Below are 16,501 nucleotides of genomic sequence, written 5' to 3'. Positions count from 1 at the left end.
GACTCCTTGATTGTTGAGTTTTTTGTTGGGTTTCTGGTTGTTCTTGTATTTGTTGGGCCAGCGTTAAAGTGTTCTTCTGAATCAATTAATTTTGTCGTACTTTCTTACCTAATTCTATGAAAAATTGTACACCTATCTAAGGTTTTCATGTTTTTTGTTTTACAATAGTTGTGGAGATACTTTTTCCACTTTTTTATAATGTGCTTCTGAACCCATTGATGAGTAGCTCTATGTTTGGTCGTAGCCCAATTATTTATTAAACTTACTCAAAAATATCGTTTCTGTAGTTATTCAAAACCTTTTCTGGAGGGCCACCATTGGGAGGATTTCGATGTTTTTTTTTGTTTATCATTTTGTGAGCAGATCGGGTTTCCATGACATTAAGTCAGCGCTGACTGTTTGGAGTACTGGCAGGACTGTTTGGAGAAACGCACTTTCATCAAGATGTATGATTGTTACCATAATCAATCCTTAATTCAAATTCAATTTCATCTACAATCGTGTCAATTCTGTATCTGAGACAATTTGCCAGTTAAACACGTTTGTCTTTAGAAACGTGCTTGGGAAAAAGCGCTTTCAGAGATTAACCAAAGCTCGCGATATCTAAGTGTTCGAACTGTCAGACAAGCCTTAATTTTGCATTTTGGACACTTTTGCATTCCTGTGGCGGTTCTTATTTTTAATGTCTTGTCGCTGGCATAAGGAAGACTCCTTGATCATTGAGCTTTTGTTGGGTTTCTGGTCGTTCTTGTATTTAATGGGCCAGCGTTAAAGTGTTTTCTGGATCATTTAATTCTGTCGTACTTTCTTACTTATTTCTATGAAATATTGTACACCTATCTAAGGTTTTCCTGTTTTTCCTTTTACAATAGTTGTTGAGATAGTTGTTTTTTCCACTTCTTTATAATGTTCTTCTGAACTCATTGACGAGTAACATTGATGTTTGGTCGTAGCCCAATTATTTGATAAACTTGCTCAAAAATATCATTTCTGTAGTGATTCAAAAATTTTTTGGAGGGCCACCATTGGGAGGATTTTGATGTCTTTTTTATATCATTTTGTGAGCAGATCGCGTTTCCATGACATTAAGTCAGCGCTGACGAAGTTCTTCTTTTTGGCGGACGTCCAGCCGCGAAACCGGGAGGCGGGCACTTTTACATCTTGTCGCTATCCGGAGCACATATTGAACACTTCTGCAACTTTAATGAATTAGCTGACTTGGATTGTAAGAGAAACAATAGCCTAGTTTTCGTCCTGGAAATACCCGAATGAGACAAAAAAATCTTGAGAGCAAAAGAAGCCAACAAAATCCCGCAAGCAATGGCGTAGAGAAAATAGCCAAAACTCTGCGAACCTAAGAAAGCGGCGAGAGCAATTATTGGCGCGTTTGTGACATCAAGTGAGCCCATCGGGTTGAATAAGACTGCTTTGAGAAAAACATTTCAACCAAGATTTAATTTCGTCACCCTATTCCATCCTGATTTCAGAAATGCATTGTATTTCTCCAACAGATTTTTGTCCAAAAAAGGGCTTTTTAGAAGCAAATAGAGCAATACTGAAGCAATTTTGGGAAAGATAACATCATGGTGCACATCTAGTTTATCAAAAAATTCTGATATTTTTTAGATCTTTATTTTTTTCAAGAGCAAGCACGCCCTATGATCATCTTGATTGAGGATCCGAAGATTACAAGATCGTCTTTTGCTGTAATTTGTACTGGTCTGAGCCTGAGTCGGCTCTCTCATGCAACATAACTCACATACTGGCAAGTCACATCTCAAGCCGAATTCTACCTCAGAACGTAAAATTTGTTTTAAATCTCTGATTACAATTTTATAGTCAACAGCCAGATTGCCATCATCCAATTACAACATTTTGAGTTTTGACTTATATTGATCATCGAATACGTGTAATGTTTTGGCGAACAGTGGAAGCTTGTGGGTCTCCCTGTTGAGTCTTTTTCTACTGCGGTAAATTAAAATGTCCAAAATACAGGAATTTGGGTTGGTAAAGGGCGGCGCATGTATAATACTCAGTCCGTCATTGCGTACATGTTTAAGCATGGTTTCACTATTACAGATATTACAGAAGATGAAATTTTTTCTAAAATCTAGTTCAACTAAAACACCAGTATTTAGTGAAGATAGTGACAGCAGCTTTCTAGACAGATAAGCTGCTATTTCTACACCTTCGAGAGTTCCGCAGCCAAATTGGATTTTCCGAAATACGTGTTATGTGCGCTAATGACTAATGAGCCCGCTCATTTGGGCAAAACTCTTGATTCTGTCGTACGTTTCTTTTTTATTTCTATAAAGTTTTGTATAACCATCTAAGGTACTCCCATCGCAATCGTAACTAGCCAGATACCCCAATCTGAAGTTGATGACTCCGTCCAAGTTTCACACTGAAACGAAAGTTTACAAGTTGTTTACACCTTTCCCTTCCGATATGTAGCTCAACTGCAAACTTAGCCATTGTTGAACAAACATGAAGAAAAAATCATATCTTGTGACTTATTTTTACCGTGAAACTTGGACGATGTCCATCAAGTTCGCTTCAGGATTTTGGTAAATGAACGTTGTTTTGACTGAATTTTATAGGTAGATGACAAGCCTATTGTAGGGAATCAATGTTGGAACAAACGTTCTACAATATTTGTTATTTTATTTAGAAAAATTACACATGTTCAAGAAAAAATGCGCAAAAAGCAAATTTATAAAAAAAACGGCCTGTTTTGGCTAAAAATTGGCTCAGTTAAGACTTCAAAAAGTGGCCTCTTGGCTTCAAAATTGAGGTTTAAAAAGCAAAAATCTAGCCAACATAAGGAAACCTGGTCTACTAACCGTACAGCTGCAGTGGTCAGCTCAATACAGACATATATAAAGCCACAAAAAGAATATCTCGTCAAAAGTTGTTTTGTCATTCACATTTTCCAAAGTTTCCATAGTTTATCAAAAAAATCTGATATTTTTCAGGTCTTTATTTTTTTCAAGAGCAAGCACGCCCCATGATCATCTTGATTGAGGATCCGAAGATTACAAGATCGTCTTTTGCTGTAATTTATACTGGTCTGAGCCTGAGTCGGCTCTCTCATGCAACACAACTCACATACTGGCAAGTCAAATCTCAAGCCGAATTCTACCTCAGAACGTAAAATTTGTTTTAAATCTCTGATAACAATTTTATAGTCAACAGCCAGATTTATAAAAAACGGCCTGTTTTGGCTAAAAATTGGCTCAGTTAAGACTTTAAAAGTGGTCTCTTGGCTTCAAAGTTGTGGTTTAAAAAGCAAAAATCTAGCCAACATAAGGAAACTTGGTCTACTAACCGTACAGCTGCAATGGTCAGCTCATTACAGACATATATAAAGCCACAAAAAGAATATCTCGTCAAAAGTTGTTTTGTCATTCACATTTTCCAACACAGACGTGACGTTTGCAACCTGGATCGCTAAAAATATTCTCCGTTTTAAAAAATGGGTGGCACTGGATTCGTTGTTTACATCGTTGATTATTTTGCAAAGGTATCTGACCCGCTGCTCCGTGCACCTCAAAAGCTTTAGGCGGGAAAAAAAGCTTTTCTCGGTAATTTCTCTGTATTTGTGTTTTGAGTGTTTTTTGACTTCTGCATTCGCTGTGCTTGGGTTTGCGATCCGCTCTGAAGTTGAGCAGGGGCAAACGGTTCTTGATACTGCAACAACCCACAAAAGCTGCTTACTTGTTTTCCGTGGTATAATTTTGAGTCCATCGGATTTCTTGTTGTCTGTTCTGTAGATATAATTTGTTTCGACCAGTGAGGGTAATTGAAAGGATAATTAAAAACTTTGGCTTCCAGGTGAACTAAGGTTGAAAATGAGGTCACGAGTGAGTTTATTGCCGACTCGCTTCAACCAAATTGTTTGATTTTCAGTGCCAGGCAACTCTTCCGACTGCGTATACTCATATCAGCTCTCTATGCTATGTTTGAAGGTTGAGTCAACAACATCTTCACCGATGAAGTAAGCTGGAGGACTGTGTGCGCACGCTGCTGAGCATTAAAAGCGTAAAGAGCAAGTATTTGCGCACTTGTGTCGTCCTGTCAAGCCCTTGAAGACGGCAGGACTGTTTGTAGAAACGCACTTTCATCAAGATGTATGATTGCTACCATAATCAATTCTTAATTCAAATTCAAATTCAATTGCATCTATAATCCTTTCAATGTTGTATCTGAGACAATTTGCCAGTTAAACACGTTTGTCTTTAAAACGTGCTAAAGAAAAAGCGCTTTCAGAGATTAACCAAAGCTCTCGATATCTGAGTGTTTTGACTGTCTGACAAGCCTTAAATTTGCTTTTTGGACACTTTTGCATTCCTGTGGTGGTTCTTGTTTTTAATGTCTCGTCGCTGAGCATGAGGAAGACTCCTTGATTGTTGAGTTTTTTGTTGGGTTTCTGGTTGTTTTTGTATTTGTTTGGCCAGCGTTAAAGTGTTCTTCTGGATCATTTAATTTTGTCGTACTTTCTTACTTAATTCTATGAAAAATTGTACACCTATCTGAGGTTTTCATGTTTTCTTTTTCTTTTGCACTAGTTGCGGAAATACTTTTTTCCACTTCTCTATAATGTGCTTCTGAAGCCATTGATGAGCAGCTCTATGTTTGGTCGTAGCCCAATCATTTAATAAACTTACTCAAAAATATCATTTTTGTAGTTATTCAAAACCTTTTTTGGAGGGCCACCATTGGGAGGATTTTGGTGTCTTTTTTTATTATTTTGTGAGGAGATAGGGTTTCCATGACATTAAGTCAGCGCTGACTGTTTGGAGTACTGGCAGGACTGTTTGGAGAAACGCACTTTCATCGAGATGTATGATTGTTAACATAATCAATCCTTAAATCAAATTCAATTTCATCTACAATCGTGCCAATTCTGTTTCTGAGTCAGTTTGCCAGTTAAAGACGTTTGTCTATAGAAACGTGCTTGAGAAAAAGCGCTTTGAGATATTAACCAAAGCTCGCGATATCTAAGTGTTCGAACTGTCAGACAAGCCTTAATTTTGCATTTTGGACACTTTTGCTTTCCTGTGCGGTTCTTATTTTTAATGTCTTGTCGCTGGGCATAAGGAAGGCTCCTTGATCGTTGAGATTTTGTTGGGTTTCTGATCGTTCTTGTTTTTAATGGGCCAGCGTTAAAGTGTTCTTCTGGATCATTTAATTCTGTCGTACTTTCTTACTTAATTCTATGAAATATTGTACACCTATCTACCTATCTAAGGTTTTCATGTTTTTTCTTTTACAATAGTTGTTGAGGTACTTGTTTTTTACACTTCTTTATAATTTTCTGCTGAACCCATTGACGAGTAAGTCAATGTTTGGTTGTAGCCCAATTATTTGACAAAATTACTCAAAATATCATTTCTGTAGTGATTAAAAATCTTTTTTGGAGGGCCTCCATTGAGAGGATTTTGGTGTCTTTTTATGTCATTTTGTGAGGAGATCGCGTTTCCATGACATTATTTCAGCGCTGACGAAGTTCTTCTTTTTGGCGGACGTCCAGACGCGGAACCGGGAGGTGGGGCACTTCTACATCTTGTTTCTATCCCGAGCACATATTGAACACTTCTGCAACTTTAATGAATTAGCTGACTTGGATTGTAAGAGAAACAATAGCCTTGTTTTCGTCCTGGAAATACCTGAATGAGACAAAACAACTCTTGAGAGCGAAAGAAGCCAACAAAGTCCCGCAAGCAATGGCGTAGAGAAAATCGCCAAAACTCTGCGAAGCTAAGAAAGCGGCGAGAGAAATTATTAATGCGTCTGTGACATCAAGTGAGCCAATCGGGTTGAATAAGTCTGCTTTGAGGAAAGCATTTCAATCAAGATTTAATTTCGTCATCTTATTCCATCCTAATTTCAGAAATGCCTTGTATTTCTCCAATAGATTTTTGTCTTTTGTCCAAAAAAGGGCATTTCATAAGCAAATAGAGCAATACTGAAGCAATTTTGGGAAAGATAAAATCATGGTGCACATCTAGTTTATCGAAAAATTCTGATATTTTTCCGGTTTTTTTTTCAAGAGCAAGCCCGCCCCGTGATCATCTTGATTGGGGATCCGAAGATTACAAGATCGTCTTTTGCTGTAATTTATACTGTTCTGAGCCTGAGTCGGCTCTCTCATGCAACATAACTCACATGCTGTTAAGTCAAATCTCAAGCCGAATTCTACCTCAGAACTTAAAATTTGTTTTAAATCTCTGATTACAGTTTTATAGTCAACAGCCAGATTGCCATCATCATCCATCTACAACATTTTGAGTTTTGACTTAATTTGATCAACGAACACGTGTAATGTTTTGGCGAACAGTGGAAGCTTGTGGGTCTCCCTGTTGACTCTTTCTCTCCTGCGGTAAATTACAACCTCCAAAATACAGGAAACTTGATTGGTAATTGGCGGCGCCTGTATAACATTCAGTCCGTCATTGCGTGCATGTTTAAGCAGGGTTTCACTATTACAGGAGATGAAATTATTTGTAAAATCTAGCTCAACTAAAACATTAGTTTTTGGTGAAGATATTGACAGCAGCTTTCTAGACAGATAAGCTGCTCTTTCTACACCCTTGAAATATCCGCAACCAACTTGTATTTTCCGAAATACGTGTTATGTGCGCTAATGGGTAATGAGCCCGCTCATTTGGGCAAAACTCTACGTGAAGCGTTTCAAACAGTTAGAGGGCAAAGTCCGCCGTCATTTTGAATTAGCAATCATTCTGACGAATTTATTGTTGCATTTTGGAAACTTTTGCATTCCTGTGAAGGTTTTCTTTTTTTATTTTGTGACTGGGCATAGAGAAGACTCCTTGATTGTTGAGTTTTTTGTTGGGTTTATGGTTGTTCTTGTTTTTGATGGGCCAGATTCTTCCGAATAACTTAATTCTGTCGTACATTTCTTTTTTATTTCTATAAAGTTTTGTACGACCATCTAAGGTACTCCCATCGCAATCGTAACTAGCCAGATACCCCAATCTGAAGTTGATGACTCCGTCCAAGTTTCACACTGAAACGAAAGTTTACACGTTGTTTACATCTTTCCCTTCCGATATGTAGCTCAACTGCAAACTTAGCCATAGCTGAATAAAACATGGAGAAAAAATTATATCTTGTGACTTATTTTTACCGTGAAACTTGGACGATGTCCATAAAATTTGCTTCAGGATTTCGGTAAATGAACGTTGTTTTGACTGAATTTTATAGGTAGATGACAAGCCTATTGTAGGAAATCAATGGTGGAACAAACGTTCTACAATATTTGTTATTTTATTTAGAAAAATTACACATGTTTAAGAACAAATGCGCAAAAAGCAAATTTATAAAAAAAAGGCCTGTTTTAGCTAAAAATTGGCTCAGTTAAGACTTCAAAAAGTGGCCTCTTGGCTTCAAAGTTGTGGTTTAAAAAGCAAAAATCTAGCCAACATAAGGAAACCTGGTCTACTAACCATACAGCTGCAATGGTCAGCTCAATACAGACATCTATAAAGCCACAAAAAGAATATCTCGTCAAAAGTTGTTTTGTCATTCACATTTTCCAACACAGACGTGACGTTTGCAACCTGGATCGCTAAAAATATTCTTCGTTTTAAAAAAATGGGTGGCACTGGATTCGTTGTTTACATCGTTGATTATTTTGCAAAGGTATCTGACCCGCTGCTCCGTGCACCTCAAAAGCTTTAGGCGGGAAAAATAGCTTTTCTCGGTAATTTCTCTGTATTTGTGTTTTGAGTGTTTTTTGACTTCTGCATTCGCTGTGCTTGGGTTTGCGATCCGCTCTGAAGTTGAGCAGGGGCAAACGGTTCTTGCTACTGCAACAACCAACAAAAGCTGCTTACTTGTCTTCCATGGTATAATTTTGAGTCCAGTGGATCTCTTGTTGTCTGTTCTGTAGATATAATTTGTTTCGACCAGTGAGGGTAATTGAAATGATAATTAAAAACTTTGGCCTCCAGAAGAACTAAGGTTCAAAAAGAGGTCACGAGTGAGTTTTTTGCCAACTCGCTTCAACCAAATTGTTTGATTTTCAGTGCGAGGCACCTCTTCCGACTGCGTATTCTCATATCAGCTCTCTATGCTATGTTTGAAGGTTGAGTCAACAACATCTTCATCAAGTAAGCTGGAGGACTGTGTGCGCACGCTGCTGAGCATTAAAAGCGTAAAGAGCAAGTATTTGCGCACTTGTGTCGTCCTGTCAAGCCCTTGAAGACGGCAGGACTGTTTGTAGAAACGCACTTTCATCAAGATGTATGATTGTTACCATAATCAATTCTTAATTCAAATTCAAATTCAATTTCATCTAAAATCTTGTCCACGCTGTATCTGAAACAATTTGCCAGTTAAACACGTTTGTCTTCAGAAACGTGCTTAAGAAAAAGCACTGTCAGAGATTAACCAAAGCTCGCGATATCTGAATGTTTGGACTGTCTGACAAGCCTAAATTTTGTTTTTTGGACACTTTTGCATTCCTGTGGTGGTTCTTATTTTTAATGTCTTGTCCCTGAGCATAAGGAAGACTCCATGATTGTTGAGTTTTTTGTTTGGTTTCTGGTTGTTTTTGTATTTGTTGGGCCAGTGTTAAAGTGTTCTTCTGGATCATTTAATTTTGTCGTACTTTCTTACTTAATTCTATGAACAATTTTACACCTATCTGAGGTTTTCATGTTTTTTTTCTTTTACAATAGTTGTGGAGATACTTTTTTCCACTTCTTTATAATGTGCTTCTGAACCCATTGATGAGTAGCTCTATGTTTGGTCGTAGCCCAATTATTTAATAAACTTACTCAAAAATATCATTACTGTAGTTATTCAAAACCTTTTGGGGAGGGCCACCATTGGGAGGATTTTGGTGCCTTTTTTATATCATTTTGTGAGGAGATCGCGTTTCCATGACATTAAGTCAGCGCTGACTGTTTGGAGTACTGGCAGGACTGTTTGGAGAAACGCACTTTCATCAAGATGTATGATTGTTAACATAATCAATCCTTAATTCAAATTCAATTTCATCTACAATCGTGTCAATTCTGTCTCTGAGACAATTTGCCAGTTAAACACGTTTGTCTTTAGAAGCGTGCTTGAGAAAAAGTGCTTTGAGATATTAACCAAAGCTTGCTATATCTAAGTGTTCGAACTGTCTGACAAGCTTTTTTTTGCTTTTTGGACACTTTTGCATTCCTGTGCGGTTCCTTTTTTAAATGTCATGTCGCTGGCCATAATGAAGACTCCTTGATTGTTGAGTTCTTTGTTGGGTTTCTGGTTGTTCTTGTATTTGTTGGGCCAGCGTTAAAGTGTTCTTCTGAATCATTTAATTTTGTCGTACTTTCTTACCTAATTCTATGAAATATTGTACACCTATCTAAGGTTTTCATGTTTTTTCTTCTACAATAGTCGTTGAGATACTTGTTTTTTGCACTTCTTCATAATGTTCTTCTGAACCCATTGACGGGTAACTCTATGTTTGGTCTTAGCCCAATTATTTGATAAACTTACTCAAAAATATCATTTCTGTATTGATTCAAATCCTTTTTTGGAGGGCCTTCATTGAGAGGATTTTGGTGTCTTTTTTATGTCATTTTGTGAGGAGATCGCGTTTCCATGAAATTAAGTCAGCGCTGACGAAGTTCTTCTTTTTGGCGGACGTCCAGACGCGGAACGGGGAGGCGGGGCATTTCTACATCTTGTCGCTATCCGGAGAACATGTTGAACACTTTTGCAACTTGAATTAGCTGACTTGGTTTGTAAGAAAAACAATAGTCTTGTTTTCGTCCTGGAAATACCCAGATGAGACAAAAAAATCTTGAGAACGAAAGAAGCCAACAAAATCCCGCAAGCAATGGCGTAGAGAAAATAGCCAAAACTCTGCGAAGCTAAGAAAGCGGCGAAAGCAACTATTGGCTTGTTTGTGACATCAAGTGAGCCCATCGGGTTGAATAAGACTGCTTTGAGAAAAGCATTTCAACCAAGATTTAATTTTGTCACCCTATTCCATCCTGATTTCAGAAATGCATCGTATTCCTCCAACAGATGTTTGTCCAAAACAGGGCATTTTAGAAGCAAATAGAGCAATACTGAAGCAATTTTGGGAAAGATAAAACCATAGTGCACATCTAGTTTATCGAAAAATTCTGGCATTTTTCAGGTCTTTTTTCAAGAGCTAGCACGCCCCATGATCATCTTGATTGGGGATCCGACGATTACAAGATCCTCTTTTGCTGTAAATTATACTGGTCTGAGCCTGAGTCCGCTCTCTCATGCAACATAACTCACATACTGGCAAGTGCAAACTTCAAGCCGAATTCTACCTCTGAACTTAAAATTTGTTTTGAATCTCTGATTACAATTTTATAGTCAACAGCCAGATTGCCATCATGCAATTACAACATTTTGAGTTTTGACTCAATTTGATCAACGAACACGTGTAATGTTTTGGCGAACAGTGGAAGTTTGTGGGCCTCCCTGTTGAGTCTTTCTCTCCTGCGGTAAATTAAAATCTTCAAAATACAGGAAACTGGGTTGGTAATTGGTGGCGCATGTATAACATTCAGGCCGTCATTGCGTACTTGTTTAAGCAGGGTTTCACTATTACAGAAAATGAAAATATTTGTAAAGTCTAGTACAAATAAAACATCAGTTTTTGGTGAAGATAGTGACTGCAGCTTTCTAGACAGATAAGCTGCTCTTTCTACACCCTTGAAAATTCCGCAACCAACTTGTATTTTCCGAAATACGTGTTATGTGCGCTAATGGGTAATGAGCACGCTCATTTGGGCAAAACTCTACGTGAAGCGTTTCAAACAATTAGAGGGCAAAATCCGCCGTCATTTTGAATTAGCAATCATTCTGACGAATCTTAATTTTGCATTTTGGACACTTTTGCATTCCTGTGACGGTTTTCATTTTTATTATATTGTGGCTGGGCATAGAGAAGACTCTTTGATTATTGAGTTTTTTGTTGGATTTATGGTTGTTCTTGTTTTTGCTGGGCCAACAATAAAGTGATCATCCGAATCACTTAATTCTGTCGTACATTTTTTTTCTATAAAGTTTTGTACTACCATCTAAGGTACTCCCATCGCAATCGTAACTAGTCAGATACCCTAATCTCAAGTTGATGACTCCATCCAAGTTTCACACTGAAACGAAAGTTTACAAGTTGTTTACATCTTTCCCTTCCGATATGTAGCTCAACTGCAAACAGTAACTCTACCCAAAATACTATTCTAGAAGAAGAGACTGCCGATTCCTCTCAACAGAAAGTAGACCTGCTAAATAGATATTTTCAGTCTGTATTTTCTGAGAAGACCAAAGACACGGTAGCCGATGACCTTCCGGACCCAACCCTAATGAATTTTGATGTCAGCTAAAAAAGAATAAGAGCAATCTTAACAAACCTTGATGTCTCAAAAACTAGAGGTCCAGATAACATTCCCGCCTGTTTCTTGAAACAACTGGCTGAACAGCTCAGTCTATTCTTGAGCGCAGTCTTTAGGACCTTCAAAAGATTAGAAAAAATCCCGAACTGTTGGAAAATCGGTGCTGTGTCGCCCATCCATAAAAGGAATGCAGAGCAAGTGTCAAAAATTACAGACCAGTAGCACTGCTGTCTATAGTTTCGAAAGTACTTGAGCGATGTATGTATGATCCGATCGAAAAGCAGTTCTCGGAACATTTAACAACCAGTCAACATTGATTTGTGAAAAAACGATCCGTTGTGTCGAACATGCTCTGTTTCTTGAACGACGTTCAAGTTGCGTTGGAAGGAAACCCAAATTCGGTGTATTCTTTATAAACCGACTTCTCAAAAGCATTTGATAAGGTCCCGCATTTTGAATTGTTGATCAAAGTAAGGAGAAATGGAGTGGGCGGGTGTTTACTTAGTCTTCTCAAGGACTATTTATGTAACCGTAAAAGTTCGTAAGATGTGATGGTGTCAGGTCCTTCTAAAATTATCAAGTGGTGTTCTGCAGGGGTCCATGTTGGGCCGCTTACTCTTCTGCATTTTCATAAATGATTTGCCAACTTCCTTGATATCCAGCACCCCATATCTGTATGCGGATGACGCAATGTTCTTGTTTATTGACAAATCTAACCAAGAAACTCAAAAAATTTTTGACAGAATTTCACTTTGGGTATCCAGGAACAGAATGTCACTTGCTGTTGAAAAATGTTGTTATTTAACATTTAAGGGTCAGTCCATCGAACTTTTGGTTTTCTGAAGAGAAATTTATCGAAGAATATGGAAACGAGAGTGAAACATTGTGCTTAAAAATTCCTATTTCTACCCTTGATTACTTTTGCTTCAAACACTTACTACTAATCGCGTGGAAGTATGAGACTAATGGAATGCTTTCAAAAACGTGCGTTGAAGAGGATAACCGGCTATAGGAATGCGTTGTACTTTGAGAACATAGTATCCCTAAGATTACTTCCGCTTCCTATGTTTTTGCAACTCAATGATTTACTTCTTTTGTCTAAACTGTACCATGATAAAGAAAACGCACTTCCATTGATAGAAACACCAAAATGGTAGAGTTAAAAGCAGATTATTCAAAATTCCAAAACTGAGAACCGAGAAATTCGGAGAGAGCTTTTACTTTCGAACTGCCAAAGTTGCCAACAATCTGCCTGAAGAGATAGACTTTTCCCAGCCTTTGGGACTCAAATGACGCATTCTGTCATCCATGTGGGATCGTCTGATGTTGAACTTCAACGAATGAGTAGTGTGTACATGGACCATTTTCTGTGATTGCTCCGATTACAGAAAATAGGGGAATCAAGACCAAAACTTCTATGGGAGCAATCCCCTCGGTTTGTTGCCGAAAAGTCACAACAACAACAAACTGAGCCATAGCTGAACAAACATGAAGAAAAAATCATATCTTGTGACTTATTTTTACCGTGAAACTTGGACGATGTCCATCAAATTCGCTTCAGGATTTCGTTAAATGAATGTTGTTTTGACTGAATTTTGTAGGTAGGTGACAAGCCTATTGTAGGGAATCAATGGTGGAACAAATGTTATACAAAATTTGTTATTTTATATAGAAAAAATACACTTGTTTAAGAAAAAATGCGCAAAAAGCAAATTTATAAGGAAAGGCCTTTTTTAAACTATTTTTAGTCCACACAATATTAGTGTAAAAGAAACCAATTTGTCAAATTAAAATTACTTCCAATACTTAAAACAAACGTTTTCGAACTTTACGTTCATCGTCAGGTTAAAACTGTTTTACAAATTGTTAAAAGATAAAATGAATATGTATTTACATTTGTCTGAGATGACAATTAAAACAATTCTAGGAAACATTCTAAAAAATTTCAATCGAAAATTTTTCCTTATATACAATATTTAGCCTATTTACAACACATATTTACATCTGTTATCAATTTACTTAAAAACATTCCTATTCCGGATTTTTCGATTTTGTCCATGTTCTTGAATTTTTAGGGTTATTCCGAATTTGCCCTAACCATAAGTATCCCTCTTGTGGAGGTTTTGCAAATTTCGTTTTGTCATGCACAAAATGTTTTTGCCCTATGCATTCTCATTTAGTCAAAATTATGATTTGAACTAATATTTTAGCGTGAGTTCCCTCCCCCTATATTCGTCGCGTGTGTTTAGTGCCGGCTTCAGCTTGCTGATATATATAGCTTCGATGATCATTAGTTTTTCTACTGACCGACAGGCGTCCAGAATTCTCCATTCAATGTCATTCGTGGCGCCACGACATTCAACTAGATGTTGACCCACCTGTGAATCCTTCTTTTGATGTTCTGTTATCCTTGTGGTAACATGCCGGCTTGTTTGCCAACATAGATGGATCCGCATCCATTACATTTAATTTCATATACCACGTGGGATTTCAGATCTCTATCAAAGGATGATTTCAGGGTGGGGAGGCACGATCTTAATTTTCGCGTTGTAAAAACTACTTGCAATTCGCATAGTTTCTTCAATTTGCTTGCGAAGTTTTGAGTGAGGTTGCCTCTGTATTGTAGAAAAATAGTTGGCTTATCATTAGATTTAGTCTTGCTTTTTTGATGCTCTTTTGGTGTTGTTCTTAATTGGTCTTTACCGCCACTTATTATTTTTTCTAGAGTCTGATTCACAATTTTTGAAGACCATTCCTCTGGATATTGATTTTTGGTCCAGCAAGATTTGTTCTTTTCAAGAGCCTGATCGAAGGCCAACCAATTAGAGGTTGCATTAAAAACCCTGTGAACCGTCCCTTGAATCACATTTTTCTTATGTTGAAGCGGTGCACAGCTGCGAAAATTCAGTATAATTCCAGTGTCAGTTGGTTTTTGATACCAATGACAGGTGATATTATTTTTGCTGCTCACATTTACGTTAATGTCAAGAAAAGCCAAACCCCCATCCATGTTCACTTTTTCTAAGGTAAATTGCAGGTTGTTGTGTAATGAATTTGCAAATTTTAAATACTCATCCGGGTCACCACGAACCGTGCAGATAATATTATCCACATACCTTTTAAACAATTTCATCTCCTTATCGTGTCCCACTGTCTGTTGGTTGCTGCAATAAGTACAAATCCAAACCACATCCTGCATGTTGGCGTATTCCTCATTCGATATTTTTTGGCATCTTGCATGAAACCAGTTTTTGCATGACTCACATTCCACTCCTTTTCCTCGGTAGGTCACTCTCCGGTTACAGTCTTTGCAATTCCCGTTTTGGTCGCATCTGGAAAAGTTTTTACTGAGCTCTGGTTTTTGAAGTGATGCCTCAAACGATTTCATCCACACATTTGCTAGTATTACAGCCAGTGATGCACCCATAGCCAGTCCCTCTGATTGTACATACCAGATCCCATTACATTTGAAATGAACATTCGTCACCGCAAGCTTTAGCAAACTTTTCATGGCGGACCTTGGGATATCTGGAGCTAGGTTGCTTGAATAGAGATCTCTTAGAGCAATTTCTATAGCCTCTCCAACTGGAACGTTGGTGTACAAACTTTTTACGTCAAGAGATACTATCTGCTCGTCATCTTTATTAGTGTTTTCTTTCGACTTCTATACCAATCGACCAAAATTCATCTGAAGTTTAGTGGATACTAATTCAGAAAATCTGACAGGCCCACAAACAGAGGAAATACGTATAACAGATGTCCAGTTTTGAGTTGCACATGAAATCTGTTCTACGTCATCATGCTAAATACATAGAAATTTGAATATTTAAATCGCCAACTTAATTATCACCTTGAACAGATTTCAACTTGAATTCAACTCACTGCTGATTAAAGAAAACTGTGCAACTTCTATCTGAATTTCCTCTTTTTGTAGGCCGGTCAGTTTTTCTGAATTGGTACTAAACTTCAGATGATTTTCGTCGATTGTTGTAGAAATCAAAAGAGAGCACTTATATTATGCTGACTAAAATTAGCTTCAAAAACAGGCCGTTGACCATGTAATTTTGCCTGTTGTGCATTTACTTTTGTCAACGAGTGTATTTTTGCAAAGTGAAAATTCAATTTTTGAGGCAGTGTTGCTCCAATTTTAAAGCACATTTTGAAAACAATTTTACACCATTAATACCCTACACTAATCCTCTCGCCTACCTATGAAATTTAGATATAACGCAATTTTCATTTTACCAGAAATCCCAATGTAAAATTGATGAACTTTAAAGTTGTCACAAGATCACAATTTCTTATCTTTTCCTCTATTTTGTGTTTAACACAGGTACAATTTTAGCCATATTTGAACAAACGTGGAAATATATCATATCTTTTAGCAGCTTTCTTAATTAATCGGATTAAATTTATATTTAATTGACAAATCAGATCTTCTTTTTCGTTTGTTTCACCCTCCCCCTCCGCCAACTCAATGTATGCAATGCAGCCCCCAGTAGGTTTTGAACCCCCTAATTTATAAAGCACGTGCTATTACAGCAAATTATTGTAAAAATATGGCACATGCATCTGGGTAGGAATAATATGCACCCACGAATCTGGGGGCTCAAACGGAAAAGATCCGACTTATCATTAATAATCATCATGACCACCAAGCAAAAGATATAGTGCAAAAGAAACTGAATTTGCGCCAAAATAATGCTAATTAATTTACTGATAAGCTCTGATAGAGTCAGTTAGCAGTGAAGTTCTTCTCGGGGATTTGGAAAAATTAATTGTAATTGCAATAATTGGCAATTAATTGATTGCAATAATTGATTGGTTACTCCATTTTAATTGCAATAATTGATTGGAACGACACAATTAATTGCCCAATAATTGGCAGAAATTGAAGCAGCATTTTGTCAGGTCGCAAACATGCAACTAGAGAAAAAGTTCCCAGATCACAAACTTCTGGCACAGATCGTATGAAATTTGACAGATTTGGGTGTTTCGTCGTTGATTAGAAATTGAATAATTCAGAAAAATTCAGATAATATAACCATTTGCGTACATTTTTGGGTAAATCAAGCTACATTTTTGGGTTCATATTTTGCTCGGATTAT

The 16,501-nt window shown here is 37.3% G+C and overlaps 1 protein-coding gene across 1 annotated transcript in view; it reads left to right on the top strand.

Moving 5' to 3' along the window:
• Window positions 1-16,501, top strand: part of LOC142341222 (uncharacterized) — a 297,980-nt gene that overhangs the window by 279,465 nt on the left and 2,014 nt on the right. The window lies entirely within an intron of this gene.

This window comes from Convolutriloba macropyga, chromosome 6 (assembly GCF_964194025.1).
Source record: "Convolutriloba macropyga chromosome 6, txConMacr16.3, whole genome shotgun sequence".
Taxonomy (NCBI): Eukaryota; Metazoa; Xenacoelomorpha; order Acoela; family Convolutidae; genus Convolutriloba; species Convolutriloba macropyga.
The sequence above is the reverse complement of the archived record's forward strand: the minus strand, read 5'-3'. Positions and strand labels throughout refer to the sequence as shown.